The sequence below is a fragment of the Pelobates fuscus genome, chromosome 5, assembly GCF_036172605.1.
Source record: "Pelobates fuscus isolate aPelFus1 chromosome 5, aPelFus1.pri, whole genome shotgun sequence".
NCBI lineage: Eukaryota > Metazoa > Chordata > Amphibia > Anura > Pelobatidae > Pelobates > Pelobates fuscus.
The window spans coordinates 271,288,260-271,301,017 of record NC_086321.1 but is presented as its reverse complement, the minus strand read 5'-3'; the positions used below and the strand labels follow the sequence as shown (position 1 = coordinate 271,301,017).

The window sequence follows — 12,758 nt, the reverse complement described above, 5'->3', positions numbered from 1 at the left end:
TACTAGACAGCAGAAAGATATATACAGAAATATTGTAAAAATGCAAAGTTCGAAATATTTTCCAGAATAATCATTTAAATCCCTAGAAGAGTTACTAATTTACACAAATAATTATACATTCCACTGTATTTACAACACTCGCAATATATCTCTGTAGATATGCACAGGTCTTGTTATTTGTGGCATGTAAGGTATCCGGTGTTATAGGTGTTTGAGGAGGCCTAAAAGGTTATACAGCTTGCCTCTACAGAAGTCGTATAGCCTTTTACAGAATTTATCATTGCCTTGTTTGAAGTAATTTTGAAGCACCTTCCGCATCTATGGTAGTCATTTGCCTTAAAAGACAATTTGAACATTTTTTTTTTATAATTCCTATCTGCTTATCATTTACTTTTCAGAAATGATGCTGCTAGTGCGGATGCTCCCGCCTTTCTGTCCAGCACAGACTTCCTTGTTGATGCTGGGCAGTTACCAACCGCTTCTTATAAATACTAGTGGTTTGTGGTGATAGTTGCACATTCGTAGGATCAAAACATTGTTGAAACAATGCGCACGCATGACCATCATAGTGAACCACTAACTCATTGTGTCTCTGGACACACAGGCGGCAGTCGAAAATACATTAAAGAGACACTATGGTCACCAAAACAACTTTAGTTTACTAAAGCAGTTTTGGTGTATAGATCATGCTCCTGCAGCCTCACTTCTCCATTCTCTGCCATTTAGCAGTTAAATTACTTTTGTTTCTGTTTATGAAACCCTAGCCAACCCTCCCCTGGCTGTGACTGACACAGCCTGCATGAAAATGAAATGGTTTCGCTTTCAAACAGATGTAAGTTTCAATGTTTTTATCTCCTGCTCTGAATATTGAACTTGAATTACATTAAGGAGGTTCCTGCAGGGTCTAGCAAGCTATTAACAGATCAGGAGATAAGAAATTCTAAATTAAACAGAATGTGCAGTAAAGGAAGTATAAACATTAGATGACTCTTTACAGGAAGTGTTTAGGAAAGCTGTGTAAGTCACATGCAAGGAGGTGTGACTAGGGCTGTATAAACAAAGTGATTTAACTCCCAAATGTCAAAGAAGTGAGCAGTGGGACTGCAAGGACATGATCTATACACCAAAACTGCTTCATTAAGTTAAAGTTTTTTTGGTGACTATAGTGTCTTTTTAACTAAATGTGTGTCTAACCCCAAGTTTAGAGGTCTGGCAACTGCAAGGAGAATAGAGAAGCGTTTAAACCCCTTCCCTCCCCCGAAAAAATAAGAAACCAACAACCTGCCATTTCTTAGAAACACTATTTTAAATCACAAGATTGATCCACACTGTCATTTCTTTGAGATTAAGTGATACCCTTTACATCATGATATTAATAATCGAATGGAGTCTAGGCAAAAGTGAAGTACATTTAAAGGCTTTAACAAAACAAATGTGGTTGCAGAGTGTACAGTAGAGACTGTTTAAGGTCAATACTGGTTTAATTAATGATGCCAAAAAATATTAGATAAAAGCCGCGCACCAGTTACATACTAACACAACTGCTGCAGTCTAAATTTGAATATCTGGTGGCATTGCATTTTTTAAATAATTTTTTTCACCCAAACTATTCAGCAAAGGAGGAATTATTTTCCGTTTAATGCATGTTTTAACACATTTCATAGCAACGCAAATCTGTATGTCACTTTTCACTTTGTTTATTGATTCATATATAGTTTGTATATATAACTACATACATTAATTGCATGTTCTGTATTATCAGGTGTGCACCCCAAATAAGTTTAGCCTGCTAATTGTGCTATAATGAGTCTTAACTATCTACATTACAACAATTGTGCTACAGCAGCCCCAGCTGTCACATGTACAAGTTTATGGGCAGTTTCCATATACCGTACTTCTCTTTACTTAACGATGCTGGAAGTTTCACTTTGAAAATTATCTACATAGTTCTAGCTTTCTTTCCTTTTGTATAAAATTTCAAAGTTCACGAGAAATCTCACAAAAGTAATTACGTAATGCAGATATAAAAACTAGCTGTAAATGATCTATAATAACCTTCTACAAGTATAGTTAATAATCAAAGTCTAGATAACCTATTTGCTTATTGCTAAATGAACCAAGCTATCTTTTAGTCAATATGAGTCACCCTGTAATTTAAAAAATAAAACCTTCCATTACATCACACTGGTATAACGTGTATTACAAGTTATTCAGTCATAAAAGTGTCAGACCAATAGTACTCAGCCTTAAAAATAAATAAATAGAAAATCTCTTCCTATTTCCTACTTGCATTCCAAACATGGTGTGTATTTGATTAAATAGGATTTAAAACAGGTCCTACTGACTAGTGATTTAAATCTACTTGATTAACAAAACAAACAAACAAACAAAATGAAAATTTTTTGCTAGTTGCTGTAATCTTTAAAGGAACACAAACCTGTTCCTGACCCTATAATGTTAAAACCACCATCAAGCCCCCAGGTTCCCCTTGCCTCTCTAAATATAGTAAAATCTTACTTGTATTCAAGTCTGCAGCGGCTGTCTCTGTCCCTGACCTGCCTGCTTACATTTGTATTCATCAGAAGTGATTCTGTGAGCCAATCACAATGATTTCCCATAGGATTGGCTAAGACGGTCAATGAGGCAGATCAGAGGCAGAGCCACCACAAGTTAAACACAGCTCTAGCCAATCAGCATCTTCTCATAGAGATGAATTGAATCAATGCATCTCTGAGATGAAAGTTCAGTGTCTGCATGCAGAGGAAAGAGACATGGAATGGCAGTACTGCGTGGTGTGCAGCACTGTCCCAGGAAGCACCAAAGCAAACATCTGAAGAGTGACCAGTGGAGTTATACCTAGGCTGGAATATAAACACTGCATTTTCTCTGAAAAGACAGTTTACTGCAAAAAGCCTGAAGGGAATAATTCTACTCACCAGAACAAATACCATAAGCTATAGTTGTTCTGGTGACTATAGTGTCCCTTTAAAGAAACCATTAAAGGCGATGTAAAACACTGCTACTTTGGAGAAACTGCAATGTTTTCATTGTCGGGTTAAACACACATCTAGTTATTGTCTTCCTGACCAGTACAGCGGTGGAGTTAAAGGAACAGAAACCCAGTAATCTGAAAAGACTGTGGCAGTAGTGTTAAAAATACATGCTTGAATTCCTAACACTATAGTATTTCTTTAAGATTTGCAACCAGATGAAGATTTCATATTTAGAATAATAACTTTGCAGATTAGTTTAACCCGTTAAGGACGTCATGATTCCCTTTTATTCCAGAAGTTTGGTCCTTAAGGGGTTAACAGTGGCGTCAGAATGGACTGGTATACACCATTAGAAATACATAGTTCACCCTGCAAGAATTATCCATTTCCAGTGTAACCCACCAACCCTGAAGGATGGAGGAAGTTCTGATCAAAACAAAACCTGGAATGAGCTATATGTCTGTTCAACCACAATTGACCTATTTCATATTAAAAGTACCCACACATATATTGTTATTTTGTTCAGGAGAAATATGACTTTCATTTCACATGAAATCTTTATATATTAAACATAATTTCATATGAATAATGTTTTGGAAAGTTACAGGGTCACATATAGGACTAGCCCCTTTTCCATTTATGCACATTGAAATTTGCCAGATTGGTTTGCCTTTAAGACCGCATGGCAGCCCAGGAATGAAATTTACCAGCATTATGGCCTACCATTTGAAAAATTAGAAGTCCCAGGGTATTCAAAATGGAGGATGACAAGTCTAGTTAACACTTGGTCACAAACCTTGGCAAACATTAGAGTTCAATTTTGTATTTTATTTTCCAAAAATGAACTGCACTTCTACTGATGATAGGATTGTTATGATACGTTTGACTGTTTTGAAACACTCATCTGTGTTTAGTGAAGTCTCCCGAGTTTTACACACACACACACATATATATATATATATATATACACACATACACATTTTATTTTTATTGTTTTTAACTGCCAAACACTGAATAAAAGCCAAGTTTTATGTTACTCTAAGTCCCTTGAGTGCTGGCTTTTCCCGATAAGCACCGGGCACGTATACATTCTTTTAGTGCAAGCAGCTGGACACACGGACACACGGACACACACACACGTATGCATACATAAATAAACACACTAGCCCCAGTTAAGTGAGAATTCTACTCATATTATGAATGCTAGTTTCCGTTTATCTTTTCAATCTATTAATAAAATATAAGCTACATGAATTTGCACGTTACAATACTAAAGCAAGCAGTATACATAATGCTCCTACTATAATAACCCATTATTATATAGTAAGACCCCAACTGCAATACAGCATTATGCTTGTAAATGTGTTCTAGAGTACAAATGAAAGGAAGACTGATGTGAAACAATGAAGAAGTAATGGAAATATTGTTTTGCATACAGACAGAATTCAAACCACTAACAGTTTAATAGGCCACATTTTTTAATTAAATGATTCAATGATTTAGTATTCTTCAGCAAATCCCTTAGAAATTGGAGCATCCCTAGAGACCAGATGAAGAACCAGTTGCAGAATAGAAGATATTATGAATTCTGTCCAACTCTGGCCTTTGTAGAACCAATTATGATTACAGAGTGAGCGTGTTAAATATCTAAAACTGGTGATTTAACAGCAACAGTCCTCTTATATTGCCTGATATGAACTGGACACTATAGTTACCAGAACAACCACAGCTTATTGTATTTGTTCTGGGGAGTAGAATTATCCCCTTCAGGCTTTTTGCTGTAAACACAGTCTTTTCAGAGAAAATGCAGTGCTTACATTACAGTTTAGTGATAACTCCACAGATGGCTGCTAGAGGTGCTTCCTGGGGACGTGCTGCACAGCCATTCAGTGTCTCCTCACTCTGCATGCAGACACTGAACTTCCCTCAAAGATGCACTGACTTAATTCATCTCTATGAGGAGATGCCAATGGGCCAGGCATGAGTTTGACTCGTGCTGGCTCTGCCCCTGATCTGCCTCCTTGACAGTCTCAGTCAATCCTATGGGGAACCATTGTGATTGGCTCAGACCACCAGTTCTGATGATGTCAGACGACAGCAGGCAGTTTCAGTGGCAGACAGAGGCAGAGCCAGGATCTGCACCCTTGAATAAATGTAAGATTTTATTATATTTAGGGAGGCAAGGGAGCGAGATGGAGGTTTTAACACAATAGGGTCAGGAATACACATTTGTGTTCCTAACCCTTTAGTGGTCCTTTAGCACAAAAATTTGGGAAACTCACAAGGTGCTGTTAAATACCTTTGTGTTTCAGCGAGTGAAATCGAACATGAGAAAACCTCTATTTGATCATCTTTATGTGATAAAATTGAGGTTTACTCCATTTTCTAGTACTAAACATTTTTGGTAAAATTTCCCAGAAAGGGCACTGGTAGAATGCTTGTAGGATAACCACGACAACAAGAATAATGAATATGGTAAAACACATGCTCCTTTAAATAACAACATGTTATGGATCAATTACAAAGCTCCATACAGGTCTGATCATGGAAGCATGATCATACTGAAGAAGTGTTACCTAGTACTTGCCCAAAGCAATGAAACATATAATGAATTTTTATGACCAGTTATTTGCTAAGGGGTAGAGATTTGCCCCTAAGCAATACAATCGCAAAATTAGAGAATAGCAAGATAAATATGCTACTATTCGCAGATTGGGACTTGTCCTAATAAAAGCCAAGTTTATTAGAAGCTATTTGTATTATGTTTTTAGGAGTTGTGCACCAAATTGCAATATCTGGGGTAATAAACCCAGAAGACCTTGGACTGCTCCTGCAAATCGACTCAACAGCACTGCGGAATTTGTTGGCGCTTATTAATTTATTTATTTTAAATACGGTTCTTTATTGAGAGCAGATGATTGGTTATAATTTAGGAAACAAAGCATTTTAATCTAGCTATCTTTAGAGATTTAAAGTACTCTTTCCAAGCAGCTTAGGCTCAGTAAGAGCAAAGAGACAATATGTAGGTCAATGGTAAGGTGAAAGTGAAAAGATTTCCTGCATATATTTCCCAAACAGCAACTTCACCTTTTCTGCCATCCACCAAGAACAACTAAATACAAAAAGAACAAAACGTCATTTAATTTTTTAGCTAGAATTGTACCAGCTACTTTTAAAGGGATATAGGATAGGACTAAATGGCAAATTATACAGCATCTCTTATAAACAGCATTTGCAATGTCTGCAACAGAATGCTCTAAGTACACAATAATTGACTATCATAAGCAACAGTAACAGACATTTGGTATCCTTAGCAAAACAAAGTTTCTGCAAAGAGAACAGATTTGATTTTAGCACATTCCAGACTAGAAACTTTTTTCCTTTTTTTGAATGCATTACACATGTTAGACAAGGATACACCTAGATTTAAAGATACAGTAAAGCCTTGTGTTTGACAAGTGACAATAAATCATGTGGATGACATGTACACAGCTGTGTATAGATTGAAAATATATATTTACTGGACATTCCTTTTCCTCACCAAGCATGTTTTTTTTTTTTTTGTTTTTTTTTTTTTTAAACAAACAGAGATAGAGGCTGCATCCTAATGTCCTCCATGTGGTTATTTATTATTGCTATTCCAATGGCATAGAAGTAAAGACCAACTTAGAAACTTATGTTTTAGGAGCAATGGGAATTGAAGCATTTCACTAAATAAAACATCAGTTCTTTCTAAATGCAAATGTATGCAGCTTATGTGTAGCCTTTAAAAGGACCAATATAGTGCCAAGAAAACACTTGTTTTCCTGGCTCTATAGGGGCCTTGGGTCCCCCTCACCCTCTAGGCCCCCCTCCCGCCGTGCTCTAGGATGAGGAAGGGGTTAATCTCTTCCCTTTTTTCCAGCGCCGGGCTCCCTCGGCGCTGTGGACCCTCCTTTCCTCATCATCGGCTGAATGCGCATGCGCAGCACGAGCTGCACGCGCATTCACCCAGTCCATAGGAAAGCATTCTCAATGCTTTCCAGTGGACGCTGGTGTCTTCTCACTGTGAAAATCACAGTGAGAAGCGTGGAAGTGCCTCTAGCAGCTGTCAGTGAGACAGCCACTAGAGGCTGGATTAACCCATAGGTAAACAGCAGTTTTCTATGAAACTGCTATGTTTACAGCAGAAAGGGTTAATCGTAGATGGACCTGGCACCCAGACCACTTCATTAAGCCGAAGTGGTCTGGGTGCCTATAGTGGTCTTTTAATGATATTCTGTGGGTCCAATATAAATAAAAGCCACCAGCTTAATATACCAGAGATCCAGAGACTCCATCAGGATAAAAAGATGTCAGTTCAGTGTCAGATAAAAATATTAACAGTTTCTTTTGATGAAGTTCACAACAGCTGGTAATATGCTCATAATTACAATCATGGGGTACTTTGTTATTCATAATGTTATAGCGTTTATTAAAATTTAGTATTATCCACCACAACCCTTTAAAATAAAATTTGTAATTTTTATAGTCACTTTTTAAAGGGATACTCCACTGCACAAATATATAATAAAAATAAAATAACTATTTAGTAGATAAACCCCAAATGAAAACGTGCATGCATTTAATTATGCATTTTTTCCAATGGAGTTATATCTAAAAGCAGCATTCAAAAACTGAAGAGCTCGTCTTTTGCCTTTGCAAGCCCTCCTCTTCTAACCCCACCAAGACTGTATATGACTTTCCAATGCAGCTCAACGAGAAGTCTTTGCAAAGCAGGTGCTCTGGGCAATTGCTACCTCTTGAGTACAGTGCAAATAGGCTAATCCAAACCAGTCCTCCTCATGGCCCACCAACAGTCCAGGATTTATGTATTTGCCTGTTTTATTCCAATGGGGATAAGAACAAATTTGGAAAGTCATATAAAAAGTCTGGGTGGAGTTAGAAGAGGAGGGCTTGCAAAGGCAACAGACAAGAGCTCTTCAGTTTTTGAATGCTGTTTTTAGATATAACTCCATTGGAAAAAATGCATGCACGTTTTCATTTGGGGTATATCTACTGAATAGTTATTTTTTTTGGCTGCGCTAACCAAACCAGGAAGTAAAATGACCTGTTTGCTTGAAAAGCGAGGGGGTGTAACCATTATAATTTTAGTAATATCCTATTGAAATCTGCACTATTTCTTAAATGAGAAGAAAAAAAAAATAGTAAACAATCTTCACACAAAGCTTTTCAGCATAAATCTTTTCAACAACCTAAAGGGAGAGTTCCTTTAAGTGCATTAAAGCCATTTCTCCTGTTAATGGATAATATTTGACCCAATCCAATGCATCTCAGAGAGAAACATTAGGGACTTACTGGGCATGTGCAGCAATTGTTGCGCTCAACCAAACTGTATGCTGGTCATATAGAAGTACTGAATCTAATACTTCTCCAGGAAGAGCATTCAAAGCATTCGGCAATGCTGAACTAGGATGGGGGTCTCTTCTAGCGGTTGTCTAACATTCTAATGTAATGCAAACTGCAGTTACTCACAAGCAGCACTACTGATTTTGCATGAAAATCAATACATTAAGATATAATGGTTTTGTGGCTTAGTGTGTCCCTTTAAAATCACAAACTCACCCTGCAGTAAGCCTTAACATGATATAAAATTCCTAGGCCTAAATATAACATACCATTGGTGCAACGTCATTAGTCTGAGTGTATGAGAGGTGATACAAAGCAATAGGATTTTACTACAATATCCCTTAACCCCTTAAGGACCAAACTTCTGGAATAAAAGGGAATCATGACGTGTCACACACGTCATGTGTCCTTAAGGGGTTAAACATCTTAACTCATGCAGCAGGATCACTGATCATCCTTCAATAGCATGAAATTACAACTTCATAAGCCACATTTAAAGACACTTGACAAACCGGTTATCTCAGAAATGTTCCAGATAAAAGAATGCTATTGTTCAATTCAAGTCAAGCAGGGCTGTGCATTTCAGCAATTCGGCAGGTCAAACATAAAATGCATGTTTTAGACTACCTTGCTAAAAAACAAACAAAAAAAAAAAAAAACACTTAAAGGGACACTATAGTCAACAAAACTTTAGCTTAATAAATCTGTTTTGGGGTATAGATTTAGCTTAATGAATCCGCTTTGGTATAACAGTCTCACTGTTCAATTTTACCACATGACAGGAGGCTTCGTATTTTGCATCTCTCTCTTTACTAACTCCATACAGCAGTAAAGAAACACATAGACAAAATAACCAATCACAGGAGAGCAGGATGTACACAAGGCAATGTGACCTTATCATTTCCTCTTTATTTACTGCTCCATCAAGCAGACAGGTCAGATTTACTCTCCTCCATTACTTTATGTTTACAGTGCCTCTTTGAGGTTGTTTCTGTATTATATATTTTATATACTTTGCTGTATATTCTTGCTGTGCTTCTGTACTGTGTGCAGCCGTGTTTTTTCATAGATATTATGTAGATTTAATGTTATACTTATTTCATAACCTTTAGTTGTGATTAATATCACTTGTAATTTGTCAGTTTTATAGGCATTTTATCCTTTGTTTTGATAAGTATATGTACTTTATATGTATTTAATAGATGTCATATGTATTTTATAACATGGATTTAATAGGTGTTAGTGGTAAATTGTATTATTGACTAGATAGGTTTTATGTGTAGTTATGGTAGATGTACTTTATACCATATGTATCATGACTTTTCTGGCGATTCTATGCCTGGAGCATCTGGGGACCCTCTTTTCCCGCTTTCCTCCTTCCCCCCAGGGTGTCATGGGGATTCTGGGTCTGGCTGGGGCTTAACCCCTTCCCTCCCGCGGTTCCCGTCGGCTCCCGGCCTATCCGTTCGACCCCTTCCTCCTACAACCCTCAGGGGGACGGCCGGACTCACTGCCCTCGCTCTCTCAGGCTGCCCAATACCGTGCACCCGGTAATGTGCTGGATACTTTCCAACATCCACTACCTTGGTGCAGGGCAGTCTGTGGGGCAACAGAGCATGACGCGGCGGCCATCTTTGATCCCGCGTCTACCGAGACTCCAGGGACCATGTTCCCCCTCCTTTACCCTTGGCGGCCATCTATAACCTTGCGTCTTGCGAGTTTATGGGCGGCCGTTTTGCTACTCTCACCAACCACGATTTCGGCGCTCGAGAGTAACATATACCTGGGCTGTCAGTTAGCGTTGCTGCTCTCGTGGCTCACGATTCTCGAACACAGAAGTTGGACCCCAGGGTCCCAAGTTCGAATCCAGGCAAAGGTAAGTATTCTAACTAGCCTATTATTTACAGATTTGAGTCGTACCCATGTATAGTGGTTCGAGGTACAGGAACCTTTAAGGGATATAAAGAAAATAGGAGAACGGTACTGTCCCTGTATGGTATTAGAAAAAATCTCAGAAATAGTAAAAGGAATGGGTCTTTTATTAATAAAGTACTAAACACACACACTGAAAGTGACACAATCATTTAAGGGATATCACCCAAAAAAAAATCCCTTAAAGGGATAGCACCCTCAAATTCATTAAAGATACCATTCTTGGACCCTTACAGGGAACTCCTTAAAAGGATACCACTCTGGAACTACTTAAAAGGGATACCAAATCCTTAAAGGGATATCACCCTTGAATTCCTTAAAGGGATAGCACGCTTGGACACAGAGTATCAAGATGGTACTGTATAAATACATCAGTGATGGGAGATTTGAAGGGATATCACCTGGATCAGTGTTAAGGAATCTACAGCAATACTCTGGTAATGGATTCTCAAAGGGATGACCCCTATCACTTAAGACTACCTGTCAGAACACGACAGAGCTTAGAGATAGTGTTATATCCTATTATGCCTCAGAGGTCAGTCACTTTTGTCTCATTACTGCCATATTAGGCACTAGTGGGCTTATTACCCTGTGCCTACCTGGGGTGCTGCTTTTTGGAGGTCGCCCTGTGGCCACCTCTGTGATCCTGGGTGAGGCCCAGTTATACAAATCCCAATATTGTGGTTTTCTCTGCTGGGACAATTTGACAACACTAAGTGACAGAGACAGAATACCCTGCCGGGGTTATTACACCTTACTGTAATTTATAAAGACCCTGCTGGGGTCCACTGGCATTATTTACACTATAACAGATAACCTGCTGGGGTACCCCATATCACACAACCCTGCTGGGGTTGTTTTGGTACTTTGAGACAATAAATTGCACACAATAAGTACACACTACTGCATATCACACATCCTGCTGGGGTTGTTTTGATACTTTGAGACAATAAATTGCACACTTCTACACCCTGCTGGGGTCTGCATGGTGCATTGCACACAATGAAGCGGATTGTGCCCTCATCCAGTCTGTTTTATTTGACCGCGACACAAGGTGGACGGGTACATACCCCGCGCACCTGAGGTGATCTCTGACTAGGTATAAGCCAATCTATTCGGCAAAAAAAAGGGACAGAGTTGCAAGCTTCAGCGCAGAATATCCCCTATGGCGGTGAATTAATTATTGATAGAGCTGTAGGACACCATCAGGCTGATGGCCAGCACTGATGGGTTCATACCCTGTGCAACCGGGGTGAGCCCCCTACAGCACTGCTGCTTCTACTCCTACCCCTCTCAAGAGCGAGCTCGAGGATTGAAAATCCGAACTTCGGGTCTGAACCTGTAAGTGCTGGTCCCAGATCCGGTGCTCTTGGGGTGAGACCCCTACGATAGGTGAGTCACACTACCCCCCCGAAGGAAGTCTTACGGCAACAGCCTATACCTACAGCTGAAGGAATACCTCCATTGATAATGAATCATGATACGGTACGGGTTTATGCCCTGTACCTATTCTGCGGCCTGCAGTTAAAGGCCCACGGGCCCGGCTAGGCATGCACTGCACTAAAATGCCGAAAAGAGGCATGCGGTTACAACCGCTGAACAGGAGTTCCAAGCCGCCTACTTAACGATATATATTCCCCTTGAGGTGAATTTAATAATGGAAGAGGTGACTGACACTCTCTATCAGGGCGATGGCCAGCACTTAAGGGTTCATACCCTGTGCACCCGGGGTGAGCCCCCACTATACGTGCGCTGCACAGTGCTGCTGAGCGGAGGCAATGCTATGGCAACCTCTATGTACTGGGTGAGCCCCAGTCTGTTTTATTTGGCCACGATTCGGAATAGACCCGCAAGGGTTTTCTGTGAAGACTGCCTACTGTCATAGTAGACTGATCTGTTTGCCCTGCATCATGTGCCTGAATACTGGTTTGTGCCTTACACAGGGGTATCTCTTACCATGATAAACCTACTTGACAACGTTATGCACTCGTGGCTTTGCAGCCTCTTGCTTAGAATGTCCATATCCGCTGACAGTCGGACAAACCCATGCCCTTCCATGCCGGTCAGAACGGCTCAGACGACTATAGTGACCAACGGAGGAGGTCTTTTAGGATTCACGACCTTACCATGGGCGATGCTGGACGCCGCCAAACATCGTCCAGGAACGGGCATACAACTTGGGTATATGGACTCAAAAAACTGTTTCTGCTCCTCGCAGGAAACCCCAGTGTTGGCCTCTCCCATTGGATGCCCATAGCAGCACTCCTCCGCACTGACGGATGGTTGGCGGTACTGGGTGCCACGATAGTCGGAACCCCAGGCACAAGGCACAAAGTTCCAAAGGGAACTTATTAGACACGCAAGGGTCCCATGGCTTTCATAAGGGCCCAAACCCCTAGGAAGGAGGTGTTATGCGATTACCTTTACAAAAGGATTCTTTGAAAC

General features: G+C 39.8%; 1 protein-coding gene across 1 annotated transcript in view; it reads right to left on the bottom strand.

Moving 5' to 3' along the window:
• Positions 1-12,758, bottom strand: part of UGCG (UDP-glucose ceramide glucosyltransferase) — a 52,461-nt gene that overhangs the window by 20,491 nt on the left and 19,212 nt on the right. The gene's annotated exons all lie outside the window — the stretch shown is intronic.